This window comes from Pollicipes pollicipes, unplaced genomic scaffold (assembly GCF_011947565.3).
Source record: "Pollicipes pollicipes isolate AB1234 unplaced genomic scaffold, Ppol_2.1 Scaffold_3447;HRSCAF=4054_pilon_pilon_pilon, whole genome shotgun sequence".
Classification (NCBI taxonomy): Eukaryota; Metazoa; Arthropoda; class Thecostraca; order Pollicipedomorpha; family Pollicipedidae; genus Pollicipes; species Pollicipes pollicipes.
Genome location: NW_023596297.1, coordinates 35,346,841 through 35,360,527, shown reverse-complemented (window position 1 = coordinate 35,360,527; position 13,687 = coordinate 35,346,841). Strand labels below are relative to the sequence as shown.

The 13,687-nt window shown below is 54.0% G+C and overlaps 1 long non-coding RNA gene across 1 annotated transcript in view; it reads right to left on the bottom strand.

The window, feature by feature from the left end:
* LOC119091290 (uncharacterized) overlaps positions 1 to 11,863 on the bottom strand; it is a 43,946-nt gene extending 32,083 nt beyond the window's left edge. Inside the window, exon 1 of the long non-coding RNA XR_005093398.1 lies at positions 11,628 to 11,863. This is a non-coding gene — a long non-coding RNA (uncharacterized LOC119091290). The remainder of the gene's footprint in view (positions 1 to 11,627) is intronic.
* Positions 11,864 to 13,687: the final 1,824 nt, after the last annotated feature.

The window sequence follows — 13,687 nt, the reverse complement described above, 5'->3', positions numbered from 1 at the left end:
TCTCCCCTCCCCTCCCCTCCCCTCCCCTCCCCTCCCCTCCCCTCCCCTCCCTCCCATCCTCTCCTCTCTCCTCTCCCCCCCTCCCCTCCCCTCCCCTCCCCCTCCCCTCCCATCCTCTCCTCTCCCCTCCCCTCCCCTCCCCTCCCCTCCCCTCCCTCTCCTCTCCTCTCCTCTCCCTCTCCTCTCCTCTCCTCTCCTCTCCTCTCCTCCTCTCCTCCTCTCCTCTCCTCTCCTCCCCTCTCCTCTCCTCTCCTCTCCTCCTCCTCTCCTCTTCTCTCCTCCCCTCTCCTCTCCTCTCCTCTCCTCTCCTCTTCCTCTCCTCTCCTCTCCTCTCCTCCTCCTCCTCCCCTCCTCTCTCCTCTCCTCTCCCCTCCTCTCCTCCCTCCCATCCCTCCCTCTCCGCTCCCCTCCCCCTCCCCTCCCCTCCCTCCCCTCCCCGTCCCCTCCCCCTCCCATCCTCCTCCTCTCCCTCCCCTCCCTCCCCTCCCAGCCTCTCCTCTCCCCTCCCCTCCCTCCCCTCCCCTCCCCTCCCTCCTCCTCTCCTCTCCTCTCCTCTCTCCTCTCCTCTCCTCTCCTCTCCTCTCCTCTCCTCTCCTCTCCCTCCTCCTCTCCTCTCCTCTCCTCCTCCCTCTCCTCCCCTCCCATCCTCTCCTCTCCCCTCCCCTCCCCTCCCCTCCCCTCCCCGCCCCTCCTCTCCTCTCCCCTCCCCTCCCCTCCCCTCCCCTCCCCTCCCCTCCCCTCCCATCCTCTCCTCTCCCCTCCCCTCCCCTCCCTCCCCTCCCCTCCCCTCCCCTCCCCTCCCTCCCATCCCTCTCCCTCTCCCCTCCCCTCCCCTCCCCTCCCCCTCCCCCCTCCCCCTCCCCTCCCCTCCCCTCCCCTCCCCTCCCCTCCCCTCCCCTCTCCTCTCCTCCTCCTCCTCCTCTCCTCTCCTCTCCTCACCCTCCCTTCCCCTCCCCTCCCCTCTCCTCCCCTCCCCTCCCCTCCCCTCCCTCTCCTCTCCTCTCCTCTCCTCTCCTCTCCTCTCCTCTCCTCTCCTCTCCTCCCCATCTCCTCCCCTCTCCTTTCCTCTCCTCATCCTCTCCTCTCCTCTCCTCTTCTCTCCTCTCCTCTCCTCTCCTCTCCTCTTCTCTCCTCTCCTCTCCCCTCCTCTCCCCTCCTCTCCCTCCTCTCCTCCTCCCTCTCCTCTCCTCTCCTCTCCTCTCCTCTCTCCTCTCCTCTCCTCTCCTCCCCTCTCCTCTCCTCTCCCTCTCCTCTCCTCTCCTCTCCTCTCCTCTCCTCTCCTCTCCCCTCCTCTCTCTCCCATCCTCTCCTCTCCTCTCCTCCCTCCTCCCTCTCCTCTCCTCCCTCTCCTCTCCTCTCTCCTCTCCTCTCCTCTCCTCGTCCTCTCCTCTCCTCCCCTCATCCTCTCCTCTCCTCTCCTCTCTCCTTTCCCTCCTCCTCTCCTCTCCTCTCCGCCTCCCTCATCCTCTCCCTCTCCTCTCCTCTCCTCTCCTCTCCCTCCTCCCTCCTCCTCCCCCTCTCCCTCCTCTCCTCTCCTCTCCTCCCTACTCCTCTCCTCTCCCGTCGCCTCTCCCCTCCTCCCTCCTCTCTCCTCTCCCCCATCCATCCTCTCCTCTCCTCCTCTCCTCTCCTCTCCTCGTCTCCTCTCTCTCCTCTCCTCTCCCTCTCCTCTCCTCTCCTCTCCTCTCCTCTCCTCTCCTCTCCTCTCCTCTCCTCTCCCTCTCCTCTCCTCTCCTCTCCTCTCCTCTCCCCTCCTCTCCCATCCTCTCCTCTCTCCAGACTTTGTGTTCCGCAATACGCGGGGCCAGCTGCCATTCTCCGTATTCATTTGACGTAAGTGGTCCCGGGCTCTGCTTGGCACTTCGCTGAGCTTAATTCTCCCCTAATTGGTATCACATTTTACGTTGGCATATATTTAATCACAGCTATTTCTGCGATAAGTCCATTACACACGTGAATTCAGCACATCTGCATGTGACGACAGTGCGGCCCGGCTGTTTTCTGTCGTTTTTCCGTGCATCCGTGCTGCCAAAGCTGGGCTGAGTGCACACGTATTCGAGGCATGCTTGTAATGCACAGCTATGCGGAGAGGCATGAACGGTAATGCTCTTGTAGTGCGTCGTATATGTATCAGAACAGAAGTGCAGCGGCCACAATGATCAAATTACTCTGAGACACAGCAGCGTGAGCACATATACTGAGAGCCGAGAACGATACTTATATAGGCGGGGAGGCTGCGCCGAACAAGGAAGGCAACGCCGTCAGACAGGCCATGAATGCGTGCCCAGCAACCTTACCTATTGTAATGCAGCATTGGACGCCGAGCAGGCTAGGCGGCAATATTCGATCCCAGCCTTATGATATACCAAGCCCACAGTGCAGCTTGCTAATTTCAAAATGAGATTAAGGGCACAAAACATTTCAATAGTCCTAGAATACCAACTGCTGTGTTTCGACGACCCATTCGGTCCTGCTGCCAGGCACGGCACGGAGAGCACAGATCGCAGATGAGACGGAGCCGAGCGAACTCGGTCCCTTCTGATCTCCCCATCGTGACGTTCAACGGCTCAGGCTGACCACAGGAGCGTGGTGCGACGCCTGCAGCCGGCGTTTGGCCAGGTTAGGAGCCTCGAGGTCGCGGCGAACCAGATGCGCTCATCCAGCCACTGACCGGGTGCACACTACTACGCAGCAGCACCCAACACCAGGCTTGCTATCAATGTCACGTGACGGCTAAACTTACAGCGATGTGGTATGACGTAAAGCGGCAATGCATGTGGCACGCATAGGTTCTGGAAATCGACCGCACCGATCGTGCTGATAATTTGTACTAGTTTGCGCCATCGCAGGCCTATCCTCGGTGTGCGGTTGAAGCGCGCTAGCGATTGGATGTGACCACAATCCGTGAGATCCGCCACTTGGGAAGAATAGTCAGCGTCATCAGGCGTAAAAGCTGTTTGGGTGGTATGAGCAAATGTTTTAATGTATTTATAAAATCCTGTTTGCGTGGTACGTCACTGTTCGTTGATAACAAAAAAATAACCAGCCTATACCGCATCACTATGAGTTGAATAAAATCATATAAAATATACCGAACGGGATTAGAAATTGCATTCTGAGGCGGAGATTCAGATTGAGCCTATGAAGAGAGATTATGTTTAGTGGATAATAAATGCAACGGTTTTGATGCAAGCATTGACCATGATCTGACCGTAAATAGCGGGAAGCAAGAATGCAGTGCCGCACGAAAGGGACCCCATCCGTTTGCGATACTTAAAATATCGCTCAACGGTCTAGGTATGGCTAAAAATGAAGGAGTGCATTGCATTTGATAGAAAGTAACAGAGTAAACTTGTGCCGTGTACGCTTCATTTAGCAACAAGTCAATTTGTTTCTGGGTGGAATTTTAGGCCAAATAATTTTCCTGCATATAGATAAGATAGTATTAATGGCCTAATGGCTCGTGGAATAAACAGAAGAATGGAAAGACATATGCGGTATTTCGGCCACATGCCTTTATCAAAGCGATTATCGGTGTAAATTCAAAATTGCCTGCCGATCTCTCTACTAGATTTTTCAAGGTAATTTCTGAAACAGCGAGCCAGTTTTTAAAGGTCACCAACGTTCAGGAGGTTGAATGTGGAGCAATTGCCAGCCATGTCTATGATACAGTGCAAATGTAACTAAGAATAAAGATTAGCAAAAATACGTGTACATGCAAACGAACTCAAGTTACCAGGCATCACACACAACACATCATTGACACACGCAGGTGATTTCAAGTAACTAATTTCACATAAGCAGCTATCACGCACACGCAACAATTATATATGCAAATGAACTGAAGCAATCAGGCATCAGGCATCACGCGTCAGGCATCACTCATACATATAAACGACTTAACGCTAGCACGCATCACACATCAAGGCACTAATCACATTGGCATGATCGGCTATGATGAGTCCCGTACTTTTAGGTCCGGTCTCTGACTTCTTATATAATACATCCAATTATTTTCCTGCCTGGAGGGTCATTTGTTTTGTACATGACTTTAAGCTCTAAAAGGGGTAAATGGTCCGTACCTCTCTGAATTTCAGCCTGAGCGTGTTCGGTCAGAAAATGCTCGCCAAAAGGTGTATACTCTGTTTTGTTTTTAGCATCTCGCAGATGTTTACTATATCTTAGACGAGTAGGGTGCATGGACTCCCCGACATAGGCTATGTTCCTCCCATGTTTTCCCCATCACTTACACGTAATTTCGTAAGCCACGTTTTTCCGCGCGCAACCTCTTGAAACACAGACTTGCATAAATGACACCTGTTGCCCCCGGGACACTTCGCCTCAAGAAAGAAAATTTCAACAGAATCTTTTTAGCTTATTGTCATTCTCTCAAGTTATGCGCACACGCAATTCTGATTTGCTAACGGTACGTTTTTTCCAAAGCAAGTGTTCATCTATGCAAGGTATTGTTAAGAAGCCGTCGTCCGACAGGGCGTGGTCCCGTCTTCCCACCATCCTTGGTATCAAATTGTTAGTGCCTAGGGGGCAACAGGTATCATTTATGCATGTTGCATTCCAAGAGGTCTGCACGCAAGAAACGTGGCTTACAATTAAGTGTTAACTGTGAAAAACATGGAACGGACATAGTCTCTGTCAGGGAGTCCATGCGCCCTATTCGTTTGATATATAATGAACACCTGCGAACAGTCACGCAGCGAGATTCTTGGGGGGGGGGGGGGCGAATGGTTGACAAGGGGCCCCTGATAGTGAAAAGGCTTCCCAAAAATCGGCAGGTTTTGCCCCATTTTACAATGACAATATGCTTGTCATTGATGCTTTTCCTTCTTTTTTCATAGCTGGAGTAGAAGTCAGAAGCTTCCGCCAGGTCAATTCTGATTGACTTGTGTAGTTAACTGAAAAAATCATGCGTTAAACGACTGAATGAAATACAACGGCGGTGCTCTTATTTCACAATGGTCCCGTGGGTTATTGCGAAACCGATAGAGCTCAGAAGCTTTGTCATAATTTGTATTTAAGTTCTACATATATATATATATATATATATATATATATATATATATATATATAAGGGATCCCGCGATTGTAGATTTTAGGTCGAAATGGGTCTACAATTATCCAAGCCCTGTTTGTCTTGAAATATTCAAGATTTGGCCGAACTCGATCAGTGACACGAATTATGCACGAAGTTTTGAACATGCGCGCTCGCAAATCTAAGTAACAGAGATCTCCACGCCAGGCGTTGCAGTCTCCATAGGCCGCACAACGTCTGTCCGGTGGAGGCCGCGCAGTGTCGGCCCGGTAGCTGACATTAAGTTACGGCCAACTGGTAGATGAAAATGATTATGAATCTGAAAGAAATACCTTTGAAGGCTTTAGGACACAAAACCGTACATTTAGAAAGTAGTCCGGACGTATATTTCAACAGTGCGATTTTTAAATTCATGTTAAAAGCCGATTGGCATTTACAGTACCGCAAAGTGGTACTGGCTGGAATGTGGTGGTGGAACTGGAAGGGTAAAGGTAAAATCTCTATTTTTGTGGAGCTGCAATTGTTCATTTGTCCAGAGAACAGCTTCAAAGTTGAGAAAAACACGCTCAGTCTTATGTTTAAGTGGTGTGAATTAATTTTGAAAGAAATACAGAGCCATTACTTTTCGATGGTCGTTCTCGCGCGTGGTGCGTAGTGTTACTAGCAGCGGCCAACGCCGGCCGGTTTTCCGGAAATTGCGACTCAGACCATCGTTTTCCTTGCTCCCGAGATTTCGAGCGCGCAGGCTCAGACCTTTTGATGTAATTCGTTTCGTTAACTGATTCTGCAAAAGAATGACCATTCTCAGGCAAACATGTGATGGCCTTGTTCGCTTTAAACTTACTTCAACCCACTATTTTCAAGCTAATGAAGCTCTGTATTTGTTTGTGGGCAAGAGAGTCTCTTGAGTAGAACATTAGGAGGCACACTAGTGGTCCCGGTCAGGAGCTGAACGGCCATTCCGTTTCAACGCAAGGTGTCTTCCGGCTGTCATTCTGGCGACGCGGGTCGAATCCCCTGGTCGGTCTGGAGGCACTTAGAGGGATACATCATATCACATTGGTCCCTTCCTGACGTAGAAGGCCTCCTGACTCGCACAGTTGGCCCCGGATCGACGGAGGAACCCGCATTGCCGCAACATATCTGGTTGCCACGGGTTATCCGACGATTGGCGCGTATGCTCCAGTTCGGCTTAACGGGCCTATGCTGAAATTAGATCGGGGACCCGCCGCTTGATACTGGAAGCCCTAACTGGCACAAGACTCTTCTGTTGTCTCAATATGGGCACTACAATGAATTATCATATTCCCTTTCATTGTCAGAGGGCCCCGACCAGCACAAGAGGTCCTCTGCCATCCGGTGCAGCCAGCCCTTCGGGCCCGTCAGCCTTTCAATCGGGCCCTTGACCTTTGGTCTCGAGGGGTCTTTCGTTCCCTCTTCGGACCTCTTCCAAAAGGTCTGTGACCGACTCGGGACCACTTTCTGACATATGACCCTCTGTTTGGCACTGTTGGCCGCTGACTGATGCAGGGGTTCCAGCCATTGTTTCAGTTGCCCAGAACAACACAAATCGTGGCCCCGACCTTGTTCCTGCTTGAGAAATCGCCCCCCAGGGTTCAGACTGACAGGGATCCAAACGTTCGGTGCTCGTAGTCTCTGGCCGACCGAGACATCCGCATTGTCTGAGGAGGTTCCCAAACGGTGCAAGAGAACCTTTGACTGATATTTTGGGTCAAAACCGTACGGGCCGCGATTCTTTACGTGATCTACAGCCAATCTTGTGGGCCCTTATCGCCTTCAGCCGGGCCTTTGAAAGTCTGTGCTGCTGGGCCGCCCGGGACCCTCTTCGGGCCTCATCGAACATTGTCCATGGTCGGTTCGGACCCATTGCGAGTATAGGGCCCTCTATTAGGCACTGGGTGCTACTGATAGATACAGGTGCACCGACCAGTGTAAATCGCTATCCCCGGCTTTGTAGCTGATTGGAAAGTGGGCTCTTAATATCATTTCAACACGGAGCTGACTGTGTTGTGCTAGTGGTTCATGACCATTAGACATGCCCATATCGACTCAGTGGTCCCCGACCTGCGCAAAGGGCCCTTTGACTGTTATTTAAAGGCCCGTCCTTGCAGGCTGGGGACCCTGAATAAAACCCGACCAGCACTTCGTGCCCTTAAGCCCTCCAAGCGGGCTTCTGATCGTTGGTTCTGGTGGGCGCTCCGGGCTCTTCAGGTCTTCTCGAACACTGCTTCTGGCTGACTCGGGCCCCTTGCTAAACAGGGCCTCCTGTTAGGTGCTGTGGAGCCCTTGACAGACGCAGGGACCTCGACCAATGTACATCGCTGGCTCCTGCTTTGTCCCTGCTTGGGGAATAGGCCCTCAGGCCCATGCCGACACGGAGCTAATTGTGCGTAATTGGTAGGGTCTGACCGACGTATAGGCCCTTATCGACTAAGGGCCCCTGATCAGCGCGCGAGGCCCTCTGGATGGCATAAGTGTACGGCCCCGCGGGCCGGACCCCTGAATACGACTTCCGGTCGGTTTTTCGGGACCTTTGGGCCCTCAATAGGGCCCTTAATCGTAGGTCCTGAGGGGCCCTCCGGACCCCTCTAAACCTAAGGGGGGGGGGGCACGTCTCTCCTGTGCCCCCTGCCTGCGCTACTGTCTGCGAGATGCTAAAAACAAAACAGAGAATACCCCTTTCGGCGAGCATTTTCTGACAAAACACGCTCAGGCTGAGATCCAGGGAGGTAGGAACCCTGTACCCCTTTTAGAGCTCAAATTCATCTACAGAGCACAGGACCATCAAGGCAGGAAGATAAGTGAACCTTCTGTCATAAAATGTCGGTGACCAAACATCAATGTACAGGGTTCGTTGTCACCGATTATGCGAATGTGTTAGTGCATTGATGTGTGATGTGTGCTAGCTTAAAATGGCTGACGTGTATAAGTGACGCGTGTCGCGTCATTCGCGATGCCTGCTGAATTGAAATCGTTTGTGTGTTAAAGTGATACGTGATACGTGATGCCTGTTTACTAAAGATCGCTAACTTGAAATCGTTTGCGTTCATGGGTGATATGCTAGGTGTGATGCCTGTTATGCCTGTTAGTTAGTTAGTTATGTAGATGCCTGTTAGTGTGAATTCGTTTGCACGTGTAAGTATTTTTCGCTAATTTTAATTCTTAAATGTGCAATGTATCATAAAAATGGCTGGCATTTGCTCCTTTTCTAACCCCTGAATGTTGGTGACCTGTAAATGCTGTAGCTCGTTGTTTAAAAGAAAACTAAAAAATCGAGTAGGATCGGCAGGTAACTTTGAATTTACTTCTGATACTCGTTTCGATAAAGGCATGAAGACGAAATACTATATCTATCTCTCTAATCTCTTTTTAATTTTATTAGGAATAAAACTATTTATCCTATATGTATAATGTTGTCTTATCTATATGTATAACGTTCCTCGCAAATGCACTTAAAAAATCATTCAACCTTCCTGCACACCACGATCTATTCCAAGTGTCACACCAGATCAAAACAGGCAAGACACTAAAAGCACCAGCCGGTAGCGACCTTTAAAAAAGTTGTTACATTCAGTCGTACAGGCCTACACAGGTGCACACACACGTACGCACGCACGCACGCACACGCGCACATATCAACCTAAAGTATGATTACCTCACTTTTGATATATATATATATATATATATATATATATATATATATATATATATATATATATATATATACATATATCAACACGATTTCGCACGAAGCCGGCACTTGAGAGCTCCTGTTCCAGAATGTGTGACGTCAGGAGGCCTGATCAGCATCCATCCGGGTATTTTGTGACCAAAGCTGGCAGTCGGCCAAAGTTGCGACGCGAAAGCTTACGGTTCATCGGTATGTGGCTTATGGTGAAGCTTTGCAAACCAGGAAAGTGAGGATCATACATCTGACGGGTGGTGGACCACCCTAGATCTCTTAGCACGTCAGATATACAGTGATAGTTCCGCAGGGCAGGCATAGGGCGAAGGTCGAAACCGGGATTAGTGGCGAAAAATGACGCATAGTTTTTTTCTGTTGTTTGCAAAAGGAAAGTAGTACTAATGGGTGATGTTAGAGTGACGAGCGGACCGGAAGAAAGAAGATGTTTAAAACCGACAAAATTGGAATATGTTGTTACTGGGGGTTCTACCTTCCATGGCAGCGCCAGACACATTGCCTACATCATTAATTAGCTCACACTTCCACTCATCGTATCTTGATTTGGCAGACCGACCAACCCGTGACCACGGAAGCCCATTATCCGGCCCAGCCGCCGCGGCATCGCACCGCGCCGGTTGGCTCACTCACCGAGGTCATAACTTATCGCGCCTTCCTCGTGCGATCCGTCTCGCGGTGTCGACGGGCGGCGGCGCCGCCGTTAGCGCGGTGACGTCATCAGGTCCCTCTCGGTTCCGGACAGGCCGGCGAGGTGCCCGCGTATCACGCGCCATTAGCTGGCACGACGCGAGGCACCGAATCGCGAGGACAGCCTCCGGGACGGTCACTCGGCCGTCCGGTCAGGGCGCCGAGGACCGCGTGGATGCCGCCCGCGCGTCCATTCGGCAGAACATCGCGGACCAGGCGGAAGCCGTTCGGTCGGCGCATCCGGAGCCCCAGACTGTGCTGCGTTAGTCATGCCGTCGGGTCTCTGGGGACTGGGACCGCGCTGGGTCGCCCATTCCGCCTGGAGACCGAGGGCCACGGAGCCGGTGAGAACAGTCCGATTACAGCCGAGTCCACACAGCATCAATCGAACGCCCACTTCGCGGCGGGCGGCTCTATAATTTGGATGGTGCCATCATCCACGAATTTATATGCAAAGCGGCGGCTGCACGGCGCAAAGCACGCCTCTGAACGCTCTCTGCACAGGCGCCACAGGTTGTGACGCGGCCGCGCTCTGCAGCGCCCATTCCATGTCTCCGCTGGACCCGCCGCCTTGCGCTGCGTGACTCGCAGCATCTGCCCTCGCTGCTCAACAGGCCGACATCAGCCGCGCAGCGTGCAGGCGGAAGAGCGGTACACGCGGAGACATCTTCATGTCATCAGGCGTGGCTTGTGCACGGGTACGGGCCAAGGCATGCAGTTCCGATGATAATATGCACGCTGGGGCTAAACGGTGTGTTTTGCAACACCACATGCTGTCAACGCCGGCACGAATTACCGCGCCATGTCAAACCGACAGCCACTCCGATAAAGAAAATATATTTCCGAAATGATTAATGATCCGTGCGCCGACGGGGAGCGTGCAAAACAGCCTGGGCGATCTTATCTGGCCATAAAACGCTGATGTCTCGTGTCGGGTCTTCCAAAAACGGCTCGGTCTCGGGGTGGCGACGCAGCAGCGAGGCGCGAGGACCAAGGTGGTCTGTCAAATCACGCCGCCGTCGACGGCGTACACCGACCAACACCGTCGTGCGTGCCGGGGATCGAGGCCTGCCAGCGAGCCCCAACTGACGCCGCGTCGGGTGCGAATCGCCTATCTCTCCCCGTGCTCTCCAGCGGCTCTCTGCTCTGTCTCTCTTTCTCACTGTCGACAGTGCGGCACCGTCCGTTCGCAGTAAGGTCTCCTCCCGGGATACCTGCCGTCACACGCGTGGAAACGATGGGTCGGGAGGCGTGCTGGCCCCACCCCGAAAAATTTGTCACGGAAGTTCAGCATCAGTCCTAAGAGAAAGAGGACTGACTTGAGCGTCGAGTTGGGCCCCACATCTGAACTCAAGGCAGATCCCACGCTGCCATGCCGCCACCCGTCGTCGGTCCCCGCCACCCGACATCCCCGCCTTCTCCGAGCCGATGGTCGGCTGTCAGCGCGGGGCGGCGGGCGGCGGGCGCCGGGCGCGGCGCGGCGCGCCGCTGCGCGCCGCACCTGCAGACGCCCGCCGGTAGGACGCCGCCGCTAATTAATGACCGGCCCGGCGCCGACACAGCGGTGAGGCCGGCCGATCGGCCGCAGTCACTGAACCCATCGGGCCCGATCGGCAAGAGCCGGAGCTGGCGCCGGCGGCCGGTGGCGGCGGCAGGTGGGGGCGGGGCGGGGACGGGAGAACCGGACGATGCACCGGCGGGCGGCCGCCGCGTATGATGGCTTCAGCGAGGCTGTGCGGTCGGCGCGCTCCACCGCAGATGCGCCTCGTGTTCAGGTCGGTTCCCACGAGCCCGGGTAATGGCCGAGTGGGGCGAACGGGTGCAGCCAGTTTTACACAGGAATGCCCATTACGGCCACCGACGCAGCCAGCGAGCCATTGTCTGGCGCCTCAGTTCCACTGCGAGGGACCAAGTATTCTACCGCCGTATTTGCAATGCAGACCCTTGTATCTCACCCGGCATAAGCCGTGTCCGAGTCTGAAATATTAAAAAAGCAAACGGCACAATGTAAAGAGACCGACTCAGGCTTCCGGTGTGTTGCCTGCCCGTAAATCAACACGGGCTGTCGTATCACCGGCGAGAACATTGCAGGCGCGTCAGCCCCTCTTACGTCGATGGAACGCAAAGCTGCAGCCAATTCAAGGCCACGAATCATGTAATTCTCACCTGAAAACCTGAAGGTCGCGCCTATGTCGTTCGTAAAGCCGATCGTTGCGCCGCCTGCCCTTGGAGCCTCACTCGGTCCGGCCGATCCTTGGCGTCGTCCCGCGGCTCGCACTCGCCTGTCACTTGTCACCGGTCACGGCGCCGACCCCGCCGGGCCGACCTCACCCTCTGGCGAGAAGCTCGTGTCCTCCGACACCGCCGCGCGTATCGCCCCCTGTCGCGCTCCACCCGCGAGCCTGCCGGCGGCCGTACTGCGACGGCTTCGGAGGCGCTGGGTTGTCGCCGCCGGCCGCCACTTGGCGGCGCTACCGTCGCGTCGCCGGGCTTCGCACCGAAATCCGAGAGGCGGGCAGCGTCGAAGCCGTTGCTCGGAAGGCAGAGAAGGTTGCACGCATTTAAAACGCTGTCAAAGCCTGTGAGCATGAATTAACATTGTGAAGGGCCTGTCGCTAGCACCTGCTCCTGGAATCGATCAGTAAGACGTGCTCGAGTAAGTTTGGACGGCTCTCATGGGGCGTATGCATTTCAATCCCGCTAAGTATGCGCAAACAGTGTCGCCGCGTCTCGGGAGCGCGTCTCGACTGAGCAAACATGGGGAAGATAGTTGATATGATGATGTCGCAGTAATCCTGGGTCTTCTATTAATTCGTTAGCATATCCTTTTAAGGTATCCAGTGTGCGCAGAGCGCGTCACCTCATATCTACGTGGAGTAATGCTCGTGGGGCAAACGTTTTGAGCAAGGTTGGTGGGCTTCAGAAACCTCCTCGCCAGAGTGGAACGAACGTGCATGACGCCAGCAAACTGTCCACGATTTTCCCAATGTCGGAGCAAAAATTACAGTGCCCTATGTGGGAGTTAAGGTGATGTTTATTGAGACCAATCCTCAAAAATCGGTAACGGCTGGTACACGATATGCGTCTTGATGTATGAAACAATTGTTATTGAAGATTGTGTCAACCATGAATACCAGCGATTTTTCAAGCCATACTATATCTAAATACCGTCTAGTTACATTTTAGTTGTCTGAAGAGCTAAACAAGCTATGCACACTAAATGAAATGTGAATAATCAATCCACATTAAATGTCCGCTAAACTTTTGACGACTGTCGATACGTTTCATCAACTCATTTAATACTGCACGGCAGGATGACAGAAGAGGATTTTTGCCACGAATTTAAGGTGACTTTACCCGGTTAGCGATAGCTCAAAAAAACTAAAAGACCTTCAACACATGAGACACTTATGTCATAAACCAAAAGACAAGAGACCTTTAAATCTGGACATCAAGCTAGGACACATGTAAGCCGACTGAACACCTTCTAGAATTGTTCACGCAACGAGCCCTTACTCCAAACCTCCACGGATCACACTCAGCTGGTGAAGACCAATCTCCCTGCATGTCAGACGCACCCAGTCACCGTAATCAGCGCGCTCTGCCCGTAGCCTCCCCATCAAAAGCCCCGAGGCTGGCGCACGCAGGAGCAGACGCCGTCCTTAGAGCGCGCCGCCGCCGCCGCGCCGGCGAGCTTCCGGTCCGTCTGGACAGCAGCTGGGGCGGACTGGAGCCGGCTGGGGCGCCCCATCACCGCTCCCCACCGCGCAATAAATTCGCCCGGTGGCTCGGCTATCCGTCATGGGCACCGAAGCGCAATCTGGGCCCAGTCAGGCTCAGACCGCGCCGGTGCAGAGGCCGCACTGCCCCCCCCCCCCTCCCCCCGGGCGCCGACGGGGCCGCCCCCCCCCCCTCAGCGGAGGAGTGCCCAAACGTCGGTGCGCGATACGCAAGTGGGCCGACTATTTGTTCGGCAGGCGACGGGCTGGCGCTCCGTGCAGTGACGTGGCGCGGAGTGATCTAGGAGCGGTGATTACGGGCCGCCGCCGGCTCCGTCGACACCCACTAACTGGGCGCGCCTCTCTCGAACGCAATATGAGCGGCCGACGGCAGCCAACGTGGCCCCGATACCGGAGCATAATGAAGCGTGACGTGATGATGCGTCGCGATCAGAAAGTCAGGGCCGCGAGCGTCTCGACGCCGCGACGGCATGTCTCGTTGCCGCG